This window comes from Triturus cristatus, chromosome 12, assembly GCF_964204655.1.
Source record: "Triturus cristatus chromosome 12, aTriCri1.1, whole genome shotgun sequence".
Classification (NCBI taxonomy): Eukaryota; Metazoa; Chordata; class Amphibia; order Caudata; family Salamandridae; genus Triturus; species Triturus cristatus.
The window spans coordinates 531,539,320-531,558,719 of NC_140595.1; the positions used below are offsets into that span (position 1 = coordinate 531,539,320).

General features: G+C 43.4%; 1 protein-coding gene across 2 annotated transcripts in view; it reads right to left on the reverse strand.

Moving 5' to 3' along the window:
* Window positions 1-19,400, reverse strand: part of GNAO1 (G protein subunit alpha o1) — a 755,346-nt gene that overhangs the window by 562,484 nt on the left and 173,462 nt on the right. The gene's annotated exons all lie outside the window — the stretch shown is intronic.

The window sequence follows — 19,400 nt, forward strand, 5'->3', positions numbered from 1 at the left end:
TGTATAAGGGCGTGATTTTTACTGACGCTTTCTAGCTCGCTTTCAGTCATAGGTGGCCAAAAAAGCATCTCTACTGTATATGGACTCGAGGTGCTTCCTCGATCCCCAATGGCCATCATCCATCAAAACACATTGCTAAACCAATCTGTACGAAATAGTATTTAATTTGTTTTGATTTATTCCTCACATGAGTTCCACATTCGTACAATCAAATTATATTGTCATTATAACACAGACGTCGTTCATCTTAAACCATTTACGTAGTTGGCCCATTGCCTAGGCCAAAGCCTCTGCCACACGCACCTTTGCCACATTAATCTCACACTGGCATATATAAACTCATTACACCCTCCTGTGGGGAACCCATAACATCTGCAAGTTAAATATAAAAACAGGCTGAAGATCGTATCGTTCAGTTCAAAGGGTTGTAGCACAGGGGGAATGGACAATCAGGAGTCAAAGTCCTTTTATTTATGAGCCCTTGATGTCCAAGCATAGTCTTGTCTATTGGTTAACTTTTGATCTACTAATAAATGGCTCTCCTATGGATCTAACATTCATACCAATTCATTTAATTGGTGGATTAGCAACCTGCAGTTTGAAGTCAGGAGTTCTAAAACAGAGCCAATAAACACATTTTGTCAGGTAGAGGTTGAGATGTAAAACATTTATTTCTACACAGAGAATGTGTTGTCGGACAGAATTATTGAAGTAGGGAGCAAATATAAGTTTGACACTCTCATGCTAGCTTAGCAAGCCCAGCTTTTGTTATACTTCATCACACAGTCAACACGCTTCAATTCTTATTTCTTATATGCTGAATTAATGGCCGTACACATTTATAGTTCAGCGTATTTTGAGTTATAATGTGCTTCAAGGTGCAAGTGTTTGTCAGGATGGTAGAACATTAGCACTTTAGTGAGGGGACTGTCCATTGAAACTTGTTCGCTTGTTAAAAAAAAAAAACAAGCATTGGCATAACCAATAGGTCTCGCTTTTGGGACCTTATAATTATTTAGTTATGCAGCACAATATCCTTGGTGCAATAACATCAACTGTTGCATGGCTAAAAACTTATAAGGTGCCAAAGGCGAGACCTATTGGCTATGCCAATGTTTGTTTTTAGAGGCCTGGCATGCAGTTTTAAATGAAGGCTGGTAAGAAAGGTGCCCACCCGAGGGGCAAGGTCTAGAGAGAAATAAGATAGGAAGAGGGGTGAGTTGTAATGAGATAGCACAAATAGAAAGGTGAAGCACAGAATGACAGGTCAGGTAAACAAAGTAGCGAGGCAGAGAGGCAGGTAGAGCCTGTGGGATGAAAAATAGAAAGATATGAGAAGTAGAGAGAAAAGAGGTGCAGATGAGGTAGAGAGATGAGGCTAATACAGAGGAAGTGCGAGGGAGAAGTAGAGAATGGTGAAATAGGGAGAGAGACAGAGGTAAGACAGATGTATTAAACGAGCGAGACACTGGAAGAAGAGAAAGTGAACGGAAACAGTGAAGGAGATAGAAAGAGATGAAAGCAAAGGGAGTGTTAGATGGAGTGGAAGAGGTAGAAAGAGCATTGTAGAGAGAAATAAATAAAATAATGGGAAAGGTGAGGGAAAGAGTACATCAATAAAAAGAGACATAGAAGGTCAATAGGTGAGGTAAATTGAGAGCTAGATAGTGTATGACAGGGGGGGGAAGAGAGAGATGAGGCAGTGATTTGTGAGGCAGAGAGAGAAATGAAAGAGAGAATGGTGAGGTAGAGAAAGGTATGATATAGATGGCAAAAATTATAGGGTAAGATAAAGAAAGATTAGATTAAGAGGGAGGTGATGTAAATGGAAGAGAAATGAAGGGGGATGAGATGCAAACAAAGCAGCAAGATGGAGAGAGGGAGAGAGAGAGGAGAGAGAGAGAGAGAGAGAGAGAGAGAGAGAGAGAGAGAGAGAGAGAGAGAGGAGAGAGGGAGAGAGGGAGAGAGGGAGAGAGGGAGAGAGGGAGAGAGGGAGAGAGGGAGAGAGGGAGAGAGGGAGAGAGGGAGAGAGGGAGAGAGGGAGAGAGGGAGAGAGGGAGAGGGAGAGGGAGAGGGAGAGGGAGAGGGAGAGGGAGAGGGAGAGGGAGAGGGAGAGGGAGAGGGAGAGGGAGAGGGAGAGGGAGAGGGAGAGGGAGAGGGAGAGGGAGAGGGAGAGGGAGAGGGAGAGGGAGAGGGAGAGAGAGAGAGAGAGATAGGATCGGAGATAGGATCGGAGAGAGGTGGCAAGTTGAGGTCATGAGAGGTAAGTGTTGTGGGGCACTGAGGTTTATTGAAAGAGATGTGACGTACAGAGAGAGTTTAAAGGTAGAGCAATAGTGTGGTAGGTACGTAGCCATGTATAAATAGACAGGTAAAAAGGGAGTGTTTAGGTAAAGGAATGAGACCTGGGACAGAAAGGTGCGGCAGAGAAAGAAATGTATTGGGTGGTATAGAGAAGTGACAGCTAGTCACAGAGTGTGGTATGTAGAGAAGTAAGTTAGAGAGAAGGGCAGGGATTTAGTCTCTGGACAGGTAAAGAGTTAACTTACAACAAGAGAGGAAGAGGGAGAGATGAAGGAGGGAAATGTGAGTAGAGATGGGAGGTAGAGAGGCAAAACAAACCGGAGCTAAGAATAAGTTAATTGGAGGCAGACAAAGTAGAGAGGGAAAGAAGGGTTAGCAAGACAGGGAAATGGATGATAGAGCAAGATATGTCTTATGACATATCAGTCAAATATCAGCTTTAAATAGATTTTAGTAATTCAACCATTTTTCTCCAAACTTCAGCATGTGAGTTTTGAAAAATACGCATCTTTTAATATTGCATGATCTGCTCTCTTTCATTCTGGGATCCGCTCCTTATTACAGCCAACCATGGACTGCTGTGCCTTTCAAATAAGGGCACACTGATCCCATTCTTCTCCCTTCCATCTCAGTTAAATAGTTTACACTGAATGGGCTGAGAAGCTGAATAGAAACTAAAAGTATTTGATAAAGCACAGAGTGTTTAATGAACCCTATGCAGGTGTAGGAGCCGTCTCCCACCAAGTAGAAAGAACTACAAGCATAATAAACACTGTGGTTTTATATTCAGCACACTTACCATGGTTTCCATTTTGAAAGTGGAAGTCTACTGAACACAGTCGGAGGATTCATCCTCAACAATCTAAAATATCCCAAGCATCAAGAGATCAAGTCTATATCACAACACGCCTGAGAAGCAGGGCCTTGCAATCAGACCATTTCAAAGAATAAGACATGAACTACCAAAATGGCCATGGAATCGCTCAGCATCTGGAAACTTTCTCGGGGATTAATAATACCCCATAACAGATGTTTCTCAAATAAGCTTTCCTCAACTAAACAATAACCTCTCTTGCTTCACAAAAGAGATTTGTCAGTTTAAGAGATAATGTGAACGAATCATTAAATGTAGTAACAGCAGTCCCCACTGGTTCAATATGCCTTCGGTTAATGCAACTATGCACACTGGCTGCCTTTTCAAGAAACAACTTTCTAAAATATCCTCCTGATCAGGCTGTTGGAGAAATGATGGGAGTTCATTTATATTAGAGAAGAGTCAATGACTGACAGCAGCAGGAACACATAGGAAAAGTAGCACATCCATCTGAGTAAGCAAATAAAGGGGCTAAACAACAAACATCCAGCATGGGACAAGTGACAGACTTCCAACTTACAATTAGGTTTCAGTTGACGAAATATGTACAGCCTGATCACAGCAAAGGAAAGTCACTCACCACAAATGTCAGTACTTCTGAACTTTTAACTTCTCCAATGCACACCAGATTGTTGACAAAGTCTCTCGCTACATTGCTCTGTGCATTTTTTTGCTAGCAGAATTGCCCATGCCTGTGTAGTTGAACCCATCCACGCGCACCTGAAGTCCCATGACAGTCTTTCCTTAACTTAAAAATCAATTTAAACAAGTCCGGGGTCACGAGAAGAAAACCAAATGAAAAGCAGACAGCCGTAAAAAACAAGACGCGCGGCCGCGAGACGCGCACTGTGGTGGGGGAGGGGCAATGGGGTGCTGCGAGGAAAGCCAGATGGCAGAGTGAAGCCAAAAGGAGTGAGGAGCAGAGTGAGGGCCAAGACATGCGCGAAAGTTAATTGAGGTGCGCGCGCGACGGCTAACGGCAAAAGCAGGCTGGCAAGTGGTGTGCAATGTGCGTGCACCATGACGTGAGAGGTAAGCCAGATGGCGCCTCTGCTCGTCATTGTGCGCGTAACTGCACGCTCTATGCCAGCCAAAAGCGTGTGGTCGGACTTTTAAAAGCCCACACACTAAATGTCTCGCCGAGCAGCACATGCGCTGGCTCAGGTGAGACCTAAAGAAAGGTTGAAAAGAAAGTAATAAGGAAAAAGAGTTGTTGCCTCTTTGCTAACTTATTGGGGAGTGAGTAAGAAGAGGCAAGATGCTTTCGAAATGTAGTTGTCTTATATAAAAAAAAATCACTTTCTTCTTTCAGTGCATTCAGTGGGGTGGCAAATCTGACAGTATTCTCATTGCATCAGAGCTCTCATAATAGCATTTCTAATTACACCAGGACTCCGAATATATATCAGCGTTTGGATTCTAACAAGGCTTTAATTTTGCCACTGCTCTGCAAATCTACTCACATGGGCTTGAAGTAGTGGGTAGAAGTGGTTCCAGGGCCCAAATGTTTGAGCACACACACCTGCCTGTTTAAGGGTATTCACGAACACCCTCTCCAATTTCATCTCACATTGGAAAAGGTAATAAATTTACTCCTGGCAAGGTAAGGCGTAAAACTGTTTTCTAGGGTGGGAAGAGCCCCCCTTCAAAAAAGGTGATCTAGGGAAGAAATAAATTCTTCAGTAGATTTTCACATGAGCAACAAAATATTTCTGATATTTGTATATGTGCACATATAAAATACAATTTACAAACATTTGCCAGTAAATCGCCACCAGTGCAAGATCATATACCTACTGGGCTACTTTTGCAACTTTCGGAATGGTGTCTCTAATTTTTTCATGTTGCACCTAATATTGCCCATAATGGTTTTACTCTATTTCTGTATTGTTTTGAATATAGGCATTCAAGCATCTTTTATTAAATGATGGCTTAAAGAAAAGGTACTAAAAGTTGGCTTAAACCAGCACAATAGTTTAGTAGTTTAGTTTTTTTCACGTTGCAGTTTTTTGTTTACATTGTATTGTGAAAGTAAACAGTCGCCAATCTTGCTTTCATGCTTCTTCATGCATGTGCATATATTTAGCGGGGATTTTAGGAGGGTTATTAATTGTTGGAAATTGTTACATTTTCCAAATATTTGTACATGACATCATATCTAAACTAGTGTTACTAATGTAAGCAGAGCTTACAGCTCACTCAATTTCCTTAAAGCGCTAATCCTAATAATAAAGACTTTCCATTAACGAATCACATACACAATGTTTAACAACTCGTACACAATGCAAATCTTGCCCTGGCAGAACAAAACCCTATATACCATTCCCAAACTCTGGTACTGTAAACTGGAAGCCAAAGGGTTTGTGTTGCAAAGGGTGCGGCCTACTTGTCCAGTGGACAAAATATCATGAAAACATTGTGTCCTTGACTCCAAGTAGTATTTCCTGGCTGCTGGGCCACAGGAGGTACTGTAATCATCGACACTGAAGCTGTTCTTTTTTACTTTAGGGGCAGCAATGGCATCCATGTTGTATGGCTCAATCGGCAAGAGCGTAGCTACATATAGAATATACCTGTCCAAAGGGTTCCTTTACAAAGAAAGCTCGAACCTTACCCATCACCAGCCATAATATTCTCTAACTGAGGAAATGCCATCTCCTTTATAAGAGGAGCTCTAATCCACCTCCTTCAAACCCATGACCGGATTTTCAATTGTGTTAGGATCCCACTGGCAGCCATTTTTGTAACTCACAACAGTGTTGTGCAAACAGTGCAGCCACACTTCAAAAGGAAACTGGGCCTCTAATGTTGTTACTCAAGATAGTGGCATCTATAAACCACCACAGTTAAATAATGCATTCATCTTACATTCACCAACAATGCATCCACCTTTTGTTAAACATTCAAATGTATTGTTTGTGGTAGCTGCTTTTTATTGATAAGAACATTGCTTTTAACATCCAGGAAAAAAGTCCAAAATGTTTAGAGGTCTGAGAAGAAAACTTGTCAAAGGATATACACTTGGTCAGAGTTTATTTCTATGGCATTAACTTTTAAAGGTTGAAAAGAAACATGAATGTTAATAAGCATTTAAGATGGCGCTATAACACTAAATTGGTTGAAAACAAGCACTTTTAAATCTATTCATGAATACTTGAAACAATATGTAGTTGAAGAAGGTTAGTTAATAAGGTGAAGGTTTATCCTGTTAGATTGCAACTGATGCTCGTTTCGCTCAGAGTGCGTTAAACCAAGAGCTTTTTCAAGGCAAAAGTTAGCCCTTAAGTGGCCAATCAGAAAAATAGAAGGTGAAGTGTACATTCTGCAACATTGTATCCATCACGGTTATCCACAACTTTGTGACCAATACTGCATTCACAAAACTGTGAGCAACACTGCATTACAAGCGTACTTAACCATCTCTACAGTGGCATTCTCCTGATATGCGGTTAGGAATCAGTTGTGTACATTAATTTGCTTTCAGCAAACCCAAGCTGAATCTTCAATAGTGGGAGGAATTGACAGATCCTTAAGACTTGATCCAGGTAAACTGGCATGGCGACAAATTCCACTCTATTTTGGTGCATACTCAATTAGAGAAAATTAATCTTTTTGGGGGCTTTCAAGCCAGGTTAGTCCGGCATAGGTCCTCAAGAGGCAGAGCTATGGAAGAGGTTTGGGATATTTACATGACAAAGTGCAGTACACTTAATTAAAAGAAAATTATTTACACAGTCCACAATTATCCTGAAATACCCGGGTGACCGCAGCTCTTGTGGATTGAAAACTGATGACTGCTACTTTACACTCAAAAAGGCAACTTCTCAGGTAGTCAGTCAAGAGATTAAAAACACAGCTGAGAAAAGTCACCCTGAATACCAAAAGGTTATTACCACCTTTGATGCCAGTTGTGATGCCTCCAGGGCTTAATTTGTAAATGAAAGAGTGCCGGTGCCCAAAGCTCTGAAACATGTGGGTGGTGCACTTATATGTGCGTACACGGAAAACCAAGGCTGCTTAATCCTAAATCCACCCCATGCCTCTTTAATCCACTACCAGACATCCCCTGTAACCCTGAGGTTCATTTTGCAGGTTCCTGCTTTCTTCCTTTGTGACATTTTTTCAGCTTTTTAAATGTTTCTGTCTCTTACTCTCTGCAAATGTCTGATGCAGAAAAATAGGGGCTGGTTCTCAAAAATAAGTGCAGGCGCCCCCACTGGCAACCACCAGCTCAAATTAAGCAAAGGATGCAAGCCACAAATGGTCGAATCTTACCAGTTCCCTCCCAAAGAAATTACAAGTGATGCCCGTTTGGATGAGGGAAAAATCCATGGCACAAACAGTTATGGAATAGAAGTATAAACACACTTAGGAAAGCTATTTGATGAGGCCTCGACAGGGAGGCAGAACGGATCAGGGGATAATTGTGGCTTTAGGCCGTGCATACTGGAATAGGTTAATTACCACACATGGGGACTGGAAACAGCGATTAATGTGTATGAAAAAAAGACTTAACCAAGTCAAGGCCAAGATGTGGAAAATTTGAAATCCTTCACTATGCCATTCTCATACACCCATCTCCACCCGACGCGTCAATGTCTAAAGGAGAGACAGTACACATTTTGGAATGTGATATTCCAATGTATCAACCCACTCCTCCCCCCTCTGCTCCCAAAAACAAAATCCCACCTCTCTTAAATTCAACTGTATCCAATACATTTGACTGGAAAGACATCCCTCTTTAGGAAGGCAAGATAACCAGCCTGTGACGTTTGGTTGGCACAAGTGGAAAAAGCTATCATGATCATAAACTGCCAGGTTTTGCTTTTCCTGAAGCTACAATTGCCTTCAAATTGGCATGACGTTCAACTGAGCTCCAAAGTCCACGGTGCACCTGGGCTGCACAGCCTGCCCACGGTTTATGTTAGGAGAAGGAGGGGGAGGATAGGCACTGCACTGTGTAACAAAGGGGATGGTCATGTTTGTACTAATGCATCGTTTCCTTCAGTAGGGTCAGAGAAGCCTTCCTTCAGTGAAGGATGGGCAGGCCTCTGGCAGATGGCAAACAGAAGGAAGGGGTGCCTTGCAGGTGTGGCCTATTCGGGTGCGCGCACAAATCAGGGTGTGGTTCGTGCCTACATAGGACTAGGAAAACTCTGCAGCCCTGAAAGAGCTGCATAAAATGTGCCCCAATTCACAAAGTCACTTCTGCATCCATGTTGGAATTAGGTGCGTAAACAGCTTGTTTTACCAGTATAAACTTACAGCGTGTATCCACAAACCGAAATGAACACTTGTAAAATTATTTACTAGCAGATCATATGGCGCATAGAGTTGGTAATCTGCCTTTCATGGCGGTATGCCTAGAAAGCAAGTGAGCCCCTCTAACCTGCAAGTTTGAGTATTGACAAAGTGTTCACACCCAAGAAACAGTCACATATGTACTTTTGTCATGGCAACAGTAAATCTATATCCACAATGTGCATGGGAATGCAGCAATCCCAAAACTGGGATATGTGTAGGATATTAACTCATTGGAAACAAAAAAAAAAGAAAATTTTACAGTTCAGTTGCATTACTGCAAATTATTTAAACATTGACTCCAGCTACATTTACTAAAAAAAAAAGACACTAAAAGGAAACTAGTTTTTAGGCGTATTCAATCTACATGGATCATCTGAGAAAAATGTAATCATATTATTTTGTGCCAATTTTGGTTTATGATGCAGACCCTTTCCTTTTTAGGTCGAAGCTTATAGTTTGCTAACGACTTCTTGGGGACAGTCTGAAAGCTTCCCTGGGAATACATTTTGCCAATTGCTTACCATTAGCTTTGTGTTTTGTAACTCACATTTACTTGGATTCTATTTACTGGCTTTATTTGTTTTAGGCTGTCCAGCTTGAGTTCCTCCCTTTCCATGGAGCATAGCCTATTTAATGTATTCGTCCACGAGTGCTCACATTCTGTAAACAGGCCTTTAAATCTTGTTTTGATCATGTCAGATTTGATTTGCATTCAAAGACAGAGGTTTAATGTCAGGCTCTAGCTTCCGAGGGAGCTTGGTGTTTTCGTTTCTTTCTCTGGCTGCAAAGTGAGAGAGTTTATGTGACAATCTTGCTGTGAAAGGAAATGCTTTTTTTCCAGCACACTACATAATTTAAATGTCTGTAAATGAACATGTGCATATATTTTAGAATATATCAGAATTAGGAAAAGAAACAGATGAGGCGCTTTTTGAGGGGGGGGGGAATTCTGAAGTGTGGTTGAAACAAATATTTTAATGCGATCAAAACAAATACAATAGGTAATGACATTTCCACACATTATCGTTTGTGTGCTGTATACTTTTAACAGTAAAACTATGTCCCTGCAAATGTAATGACCATTTGAACTGAAAATGTGTTGTCTGTAATGGCAGTGCGCTACCACACCATGCATACTCCACACTATGACGCTCCACTCTACAACATGCAATTCCACTCTACTCTGCGACACGCCATTCCACTCTACTCTGACAAGCCACTCCATTCTGCGACACTTTATTGCACACCACTCTACTCTATACACCACTCCACTCTACGACACTGTATGCCCCTCCACTCTATGCCACTCCACTCTTCAACACTCTATTGTATGGCACTCTACGACACTCGACAACATTTTACACAAGTCTATGCCACTCTACAACACTCTACTTTACGCAACGCAACTATCTCTATGCCACTTTACTTCACTCTATGCCACTCCACTCACACTGTGTGCCGCTCCACAACACTCTACCCCCTACACTCCACAAAACTTTACTCCATTCCACTACACTCCATGCCACTCCATTCTATGACACTTTGCTCCATGACAATCTAATCTACGCCACTCCATTCTACTCCACTGTATGCAACTCCCTCTACATCACTTTACTATATGAAACTCCACTCTAGAACACTATGCCACTCCACGACATTCTATGCCACTCCTCTCATGACACTCAATACCGCTCCATTCTATGACACACTACTCCACTGTATGACAATCTACTCCATTCTATGCAGTGACACTACACAACTCTCTCTACGCCACTCCACTCTCTTACACTTTACTTCACTCTAGAACATTCTATGACACTCCAAGACCCTCTGCTCCACTCTATGCTCCTTCACTGCATGACATTCCACTCTACTCCCTCCGCGACACTCAACTCTATGACACTCTATGCCAATCCATTCTATTACACTCTATGCCCATACACTCTACTCCACTCTACCCAACTCCACTCTACTACCTCCAAGACAATCTATGCCAGTCTATGCCACTTCATAACATCTCACGCTACAACACTACACAACACTCTCCTCTATGCCATTAAGTTTTAGTCATGCCGAACAGTAGCCACCCTGGCGTACAACATAGCTAGAACACATTAGCAAAGCCATTAGCGGTTGCATAGACGAGGCCTATTGGCTTTGCCAATGCTTGCTCTTTAGGCAGGGATTGCTCTGAATTAAATGTGCTCATCGATTGTTTTAGAGAAAATTATAGTACCTTAGCCTCTGTCACAACTATCTCTCCTAACAAACAGCAGGCAGAAGTTACTGATAAGAGAGTCCAGAAGAGGCTTTTTGAATAGAGTACTTGGTCACTCGTGAGGGTAACTTGTCATGGTAACCAATTACTTATGCTAAGCCACACTAACTGATGCTTCTAAGAGTGGGTCTCACCACTGCAGCGAGTTCAGGTTCTTAAAAGCAGCTGGTTAGTTTCATACAGAAGACGGTACTTTATGGTCCAGCAAAAATGATGCATGGCCCAGTCAAATGGCTGTGCTGTTCTCAACTAATACATCTGAGCCGTGGGTGTTGCAGCCGAGAAGGGAGAGAATTTATTTATTGTTTTGTGAATTAGGTTATACAGGAATTCCATGAATTCTTGAGAGTAGAAGAACTGTGCAGTGGGTGAATTGGATACAACTTTTATAATCTATCAGGGCTCCCTGACACTGTGCCTTGAAAACTCAAGCAAATGCTATAGAGCACTCAGAAAGGAAAAATAATAATCCGAGGAGGGTGGGGGGTCCCTAGGACCCCTGTGCCCCCCGACAAGGGACACTCTTAGGGAGCACACTGCCTGTGGGCTTCCGCTATGTGGTTGACAGGTATTTTGCCTTATGCCTGCCTCTTTGTCTCAGCACCCGCATCAGTACATGGCACGAGCAAAAAGACAAGTTATCTTCTCATTTCCATGAGGCCACGCCCCTATCAGAATGAGGGCACACATTTTAGGATTGCACCTGCACACAATTAGCACTGTGTGGTCCATTTTACAGAAGGGGACGTACAAGGGTCCACGGCCCTTCTGTGCTACCACAGTGCCACAGGTATGCAAAAAGCGGGCACAAATGCCTGCCTCGGCCCTGGGGCACTATGTATAATATATCCCTTTGTTTACTAATGTCCTCAAACCCATTTTTAGGTTTCACCTGCAGCTTGCATGCCCTGTCTGCAAAAGCTATTATTCTTAAAAATAAAATTCTTAAAAGGGGCTTAGAAGCCCACCCATTACTTACCTCGACTTACCACTCGTTTGCTCCCAGGTCACTCCTGTTTCTTTACTTACCACTAGTCAGCATCTCCTCCTCGCCTCAGCTTCTGCCTGGGACTTCTCTGCGTCTCCATGCCGTGGAGCACGGACATTGTCCTTCCACTGGCCGCAGGCTCCTGCAGGTACCGCTTTTACGCGGTCAACGCTAGCAGTGCTTTGATGCATTTTATAGTGCATTTTTATTTTTTACTTTTAGACATGTTACACAGCAGTTCACACTGTCGTGCTACATGGAGAAAAAAAACCATTGATAACGTCAATAGATTTCACATAGGCAAAACATATTGGCTTTGCCAATGCTTGTTTCTGTGTATTGCCACTTAGTTTCTGTTCTGGTTTCCAGCCAGGTCAGAGGCATCTCTTTTCGTCAAATACGCTGTTCATTCAGTTATTCATGTGACCCACCAATCAGGTATAGGGGTTAAGTATGTACCAGGAGCACAGGAAAGCAGCAGTGTCGTTTGATAGGGCCAGCTTCACTCGTATGCACAACAGCACAAAAGCAAGTGGGGCAATACACAGGGCGATCAGTGTGCCGCTTACGCTATGACTAACTACCTGCAGTCTGGTCCATGAGATGTCTAATCCCTCCCTTAGGAACCCCTTAAGAGTAGGAATAATCTCTTTACTAAATGTAACCACACTGTTGAAAGCAGTTATTTACTTGGCAGTGTTGTATCATTTTTACGAAAATGCCGGTCTTTGGCTGATGAGAAATGCTATTGAGTAAAATCACTAAATCGCTAGTATATCTCAGGAAAACGAAACCAGAGCAAATTAGTAAAACACTTAAAAAAACTATCATGCAAAGAAAAAGGAGGCAAGACTTGCCCAGCATGATATTGTGCTATGGATTAATCAGACACCGTTCACAAAAGGCGCCCCTAAGAAGAAGGCTGCGAATTGAGTGACAACATTTGGTTGAAAACACACGAAAATACAAAACAAGAACCTGTACCACACCCACTGGGGAGCACACAGACGTGTCACACAGGAAAACCTTAAGACGCCAGGTTGGCGGCCGCTCAGCCTCGGTTTCACTCCTGCCCTCGCGAGCTCCCAGTTCGCTGCAGTGATTGGACAATTCCTGGGGGATTCCATCAATTACAGACTGCACTCAGGGCTTTTCACTGATGATGTGTTTTCCTTTTAATGCGGCAGCAGCTGCGACCTGCATTTAGCAGTCAGGTTTTCTTAAATGATTAATGCCAGATTTCACCTCTTCGTGAGCTTTATCGTGCAGCTAAGAAATACAGCAAGGCCCTGTGCAAGCACAGAACGCGCCCTTGCTGTTTGCCAAACCCTAGGCCACACACCACCAGGGGCATGGGTGTGCCTGAGAATCCTCTCCGTCAGTGCAGCCTACTATTCTCTTCGACATTCGGAACAGATGCAAATACACATTGACTTATTTCCACATGTACAAAAGTGGATGAAGGGGGGTAAGAGACCTGAGGCACCAAATTGCTGATCTCTTCAACAGTAGTGAATTGGTACGAAAACAGAACAGGCCACCAATCATCAGCGGGGTGGTAAAACTTGTGGTGTGCAGTAGTTTCTGTAACGCATATATCAGAATTCCAAGCACTGCGGTATTATCCTACATCCGGAAAATTTGACTAGGTACATTAAACATGCGGAAAGTGTCTAGAGAATAAAACATGCGTAATTTGGTGCGGTAAGCAACAAATTCTACGTGCAATGCCCTGGTTTCTGAATTCAAACTCAGAATAGGTGGTATTTACTCATCCCACAGTATTGAAATTTACCATGTGATGTGAACAGCCTGCTCCCATGCGCCCCAATCTTGATCTTAGCTTACAACCCGGTCCTACCACAGCCTCCATGATCACAGCTCAATTACTGTGGGCTGCCAGGTATCTAGTGCCCCAGCACAGTACCGCGCCTTTCGGAAAGGTTGAAGCTTTTTAATGCACTAGGATCATTTCAAACCACAAAGTGCTAGACTCCAAGGAGCAATCTCAACATGGATGGCACCGGCTGCCTGGAAGTCTCATGTAATGGCATCTCCCGTGGGCTTTGTGAAGACTTGGGTTGACTGCAAAGTGATTGTCTACCTGGAAACCATAATCCCCGACACTTGCCGTGGTTATAAACTGCATGCACGTACTTTTTTTGTACAGCCAGTGGCAGCTTTGCACAAAGAGAGAAGGGGGGGGGGGGGTGGAGGACGGGGGGTAACTGAGGGAAAAAAATAAAGTAAAAAAATAAACCTTGCCTTCTGCTGCCCCGACATCGACGGCTGCCTTCGTGCTCGACTTCTGGCACTCTCTGGGAAGGCACAGGCTTTTCACCCAATGCAGACACTGCTCTCATGCTATGACAGCAGAGCCAGGATTGGTCTGAGCGGCCTGCTCTGCTGCTCAAACACTGCCTGGGAGTCTGTTGCTTTTCTCCAACCCGGCTGTGAATATAGCTGGGTTGGAGAAATAGAAGTGCGCATGTCTGTTTGGCCAGCCTGAGACAGCCGACCAAACTTACATGCGCACTTCTAAGTGCTCACCACTCCTGCCTGTAATGGCCCGGCCCACACACAGGCACAGTCAGCCCCTTGAAGAAAAAATGATATTGTTTTAATATTTTATTCTTCTGCGACTGACTGACCAGTGGGGCGACGCTCCTCCGCCATTACAGAGGAGCTGCCCCTGTGTACACCAATCGCCAAACTGGATATGGCCATTTGATTGCAAAGAGACATCTAAAGCCTGCCTCATGCAGCAGTAGTCCATACAGAGGACACTGAAGAGACACTATGAGAACATTTTGGGAGAGTGATTTAAGTGATTTGTGAGCTTAAATGCTACAAACTGAACAAGAACAAAATCTTCCCTTACTATCCATTCCATGTGGCACAGATTGGGATGGGACTGGATCACAGCAAATAATTCAATAGCATTGGTGGACGAATACAGACTTTCATACTTCTACAAGCAGCGAAAGCAGAGCACCTCATATGACTAACAATTTGCTTCCCTTTTCATAAGATCTTGTTCAAAAAGACATGGGGGTAATAGATGGAAGTACCTGCTTTCACAATCTGCCAGGCTGTAATCCGCAAGGCGAATTTCTTCCCGGGAAGCAATAAAATATTCATAGGGTCTGAAAAGCTTCAGAAACGCGGAATTGGATGTTATTCAAAGAGGCGGTATGGTTCGCTAGCGTCTTTTTCGGACTCAGTCAAAAGAAACTCTGGCACCACCCTCATATTGTGCAGGTCTTTCTTGGCCATTGTCCTTACCAAGGTCTTCCTTTGCAGACACCCGAATGTTAGCAGTTCAAAGATGATTGGCTGATTATTAATCAGCTCTCTGTGAGGATTATGGGGGAGTGTGATGTTTGTACAGAAGGGATCAAGACAATATGTGAGGTTTTCGATAGCAAGGTGTTTATTTTAATACTATTCCTCTCTTTGTTTCAGCGATAAAAGTTGGCTACGTTTCCCTTTCGGCTTTGGTATGATCAGGGACGGTTGTCACGCTGGGTCTGCATTCGGCAATTGTGCATACACACTGTTTCAGTTCTCAATGCGCTCTGCTTCAAGCTTTGGGGTTCTCCGCAGGCTCCACGGTCCGTAGCTAAGGGGGAAGAAAGGAAACAGAAATATGGCCAGGATTACTATTATGTTTTCCTATCCACTACAAGCGTGCCACCATCACCAGATGCGTCTGGGTAGTGAGGGGAAGGGAAGCGTGAGGGGAAAGAACGGACGAGGTGTTTACATTTTTTTTAAAAAACACGTGTCTCAATCCCCGGTGCCTCTCCACCACCCCCACCAGAATGATCCTTGTAAATGGACTTGCCTTGAGCCACGACCCGTGTCCAGGGCCGTGGCGAAGGAACCCAGGGCGTCTTCCTTCCCTTGCTGGCCGCCGGGCTTGCTCACGTTATACAACACAATCCTCTTGCTCTCCTCTCCGCTTGTAGTCGCCTCGCTATTCCCCTCCTCTCCGCTCGTAGTCGCCTCGCTGTTCCTCTCCTCTCCGCTCGTAGTCGCCTCACTGCTCCTCTCCTCTCCAATCGCCACTGCGACGCCGCTCCTTGTCCTTCCGCCTTCTTTCTCTTCCTTCTCCGATGACATCAGGCGCTCTTTCCGGTCGGGCTTGACTGTAGCTAGACCGCTAACCTCTTTCCGTCCGCTGCTGCCTGTCGGAGGCGTCCGGTAGTTGTCGTTGTCCCCGTCCTCTTCACAGGGAGTTAACAAGCATTAAGTTTCTTTGTGGCCGCTGTCGCTCGGTTGTTCAGACACACTAGACAGTCCATATTTTCCTACCTCAAGCCAAACAGCGAGAGGAATTGTAAATCCATTGGTGAAAGCCGGCTGGAGCACTCTACTAGGTAAAAGTAGAAAGGATCCAGAGCGAGCAATGACATCGGTTTAATCAAATTAAATTGTGTGTTAAACTGTAGATGGGACGAGGTAGCTGATCTATGCCAATTACAAACTAAATTATGACGGTTCTTGCACACCACGGCTGAGCAGCACAGTCAGCTGAGTGAGGCCTGGTGATGGCTGTGAGAGCCAAGGGTGCTGCAGATCACACTGGAACGGGCTACCAGAGAAGCAAGCAGAATGGGGAAGGGGAAGGGGAAGGGGGGGGGGGGGACACAAAGAAAGGTAAGAGTTTAACATCAAAGCTGAAGCATACTGGCACACCTGATTCTATGTTACTTGCTTGAAAAACAAGCATTGGCAAATCTAACAGGTCTCACCTTTAAAAGGTGAGTGCCGACCTATTGGCTTTGTCAATTTGTTTGTCTTTTATTTAACCGTTCTAAAATGCCTATCAGACATGTTAGAATAGTACTGTTAAAGAGTCCAAAGGGCTGTCTGTGTATCAACGGATGTTTACAAACTGTGGCTTTCTTAGAATGGTCTTTCATAAAAAAACGATTCCAAAATGTCCACCATGTGCCAGCATTTGTTGAGACACACCAGAGGCCATTTTAGATTTTTTTTACTTTACCGTTATGACATCACCACCAGCCGTTTTGACAGGGAGCTATTTTAGAACTGTAAAGTAAAATTAAGTGAAGTGCTCAGGAGCACCGAAAGGGAATCTAGCAATCCGGGAATACATTGCGGCCGCTAGGCCTTCTTGAAAACAAAATTAATGAAAATGGCAAACTGAACACGGAGGGACAGTGGCGCATCAAGGAAGAAGACATGATCCAGGATAAGGGGTCCAGAGCAAGAGGAGGCGAGCCTCCTAAAATATAAAACTAATTCAAAAAAATTAAATTAACCATGTGAGGGGGAGGGTCAAAGCAAAAAAAGAGCAGGTGCGGAAATGTTAGGAAAATAAGTATCAAAGTAGACAGCATGAAAAGAAGACTTGCTCCCATGAAGTGCTGAGAGAACAATAAAAACAGAGTGCCCTGAAGTCAGAAACGGAAGAGCACACTGAAACAATCGGAATCAATGTAAATCAGCATTGCTCCAGGGGTGAGACAAACACCAAATAGGGAGAAAAGACAGTTAATAAGGTACAGCTAATTGAGATAGACAAGAAAGCCATTCAATCATGGGCAAGGAGCTCGTCCAAAGCCAATTTGCAATGTGTTGTTGAGAAACGGTCTTCGACAAGAGACAGCTATGAGCCATCTGTAGGCGAGACGGAATAAGGAGTGCCAAAGATCCGAACTAAGAAACCCTGACAGCTGTACTTGCGACACAGCGCTGGGAGGCCAAAAGCGAGCCGCAGATCAGGACTCTGGAGGATCAGACTGTGGCGGACTGGCCATCCCGTTGGTGGGTCCCAGTGACGGCTCAAAGAGCTCAAGGTGCAGCAGACTACAGCATGCCAGCAACAACAAGCTGCACCCAGGAGCATCAGTGAACCACTCTTGAGCAAATCCTTATTATATACATTTACATAAAAGTGATTACAACAAAAAATGAATACAAATTAAAAATAGGATTAAACTGTGAGTGATGTTCCAAAAATTGCACAAAAAATTCAACAATGAAATGAATATGATCAAGAGAACTCTTTAACATATGTGACAAGCCCCTCTTTTAGTGAACCATGCTTGTATTTTTGACATTCCATGTAAAAATAAGTACTCCAAGAGTATAGTTTGGGAATTAGAGCAAGCATGTCTTCACTAATGTAATTGTGTGTTCCTACTGGTGCTACTGTGCAAATGCGAAGCACAACTAAAAACACACAAAGCAATGATGGGACAGCAGGACCAATTCTTACAGGGGACAATCGAATCAGGAAAACCAAACAGGCTGGAGATGAGAGGGATAGGTTACATATATAATGTTCATTCGGATAAAAAAAAAAACCAGACAACAGCAACAAGGCCAATATCTATAACCTGTAGATGACGCTAAGTTTGAAGTCAACCAAAGAGAAACTCAGCAGAAAGACTGCCTGCACAGATGTCAAGTAAAGCAAAAAGTGATAGTATTAAAACATAAATGATCACCTGTAAGAGACATTTAGTAGCAACAGCAGAAACATGGTTAGGTTGAGAGGCTCTGGTTCTCTCCACCCATCCCCAGTTTCCACTTCTCAACAAATTAACTTGTGTCCTGCTGACACGTGTCCTCGAACAGCTAGAGCGGTTGACCTCAAAGTTGGGGAACCAGGTACGATTCTCGGCGGGGACGCTCAACTTCCTGTGATTCTGGGCAAATAACTTAATCTCCCTGTGCCTAGCAAAATAAATATATGTCTGTCTATAACGCAACTGATGCTCATGTAAAGCGCTCTGGTACCTTCGCGTTGAGTTCCGCTATATAAAACTCCCCTCCACCCCTCCCCTCCCCCCAAAAAAAACATGGGAATGCCTCTTCTTTGCATGTTTGTGCCACGCTAAACCAAGGCAGATTTGATATGAATGATCTTGTCCAATCCAGGTCAAGTGATATTTCAAACTTAAGAGGCATGGCTCAAGAATAGGGTAAGACTAGCTCAGTCTAGTCACTAAACCCAAACCAATACTCCTCAAAAACAGAGTGTTATAGATATTACAGTGTCAGTTCCCTGCAGTCCCAAGACTATATGAAAACTGCGGCTTTTGGGAGCATTATTATAATTATTTGCTCATCTGTACGGCATTGAAGATAAAGAGAACATCTTTTCATTACGAAAAAGTATATAATTGAAAAGTAAAATACAATTTTAATTGCCTTTAAATTCTCTTGCCTGCAATGACAATTACTTATTTATTTACTAAACGATTTCCATGTAGAACACCCCAGTGAATAATTACCACAAATGTTATAACAAAAAGATTTAGAAATTATCTTCAAGTGCATTTCATTCTAAATTCAATGATTAACAAAAAATCATGTACCTTTAAATGATTGTTTCAGTTGAATGCAGTTATTTTAAAAAATGAGACTGCAACACCCAGTTGTTCTTGGCTATAAAAAGAGAGAAGGAATTGACAGTAACTACACCCCCACCCCATAATTAACTGGCTTTTAAGCCTCTTCTCCGCTTTCTTCCTTCCCTGCGCTGCTGACAAGCATGATGTTTGTCTCCTCTGCTTCCATGGTCTTGCTCACCCTGCTCCTAACTCCACTGTAAGATGGCTGCCCTTTTTAGCGATGAGTTAGCCTTCCCGAAGCCTACACTGCAGGCTTGTCAA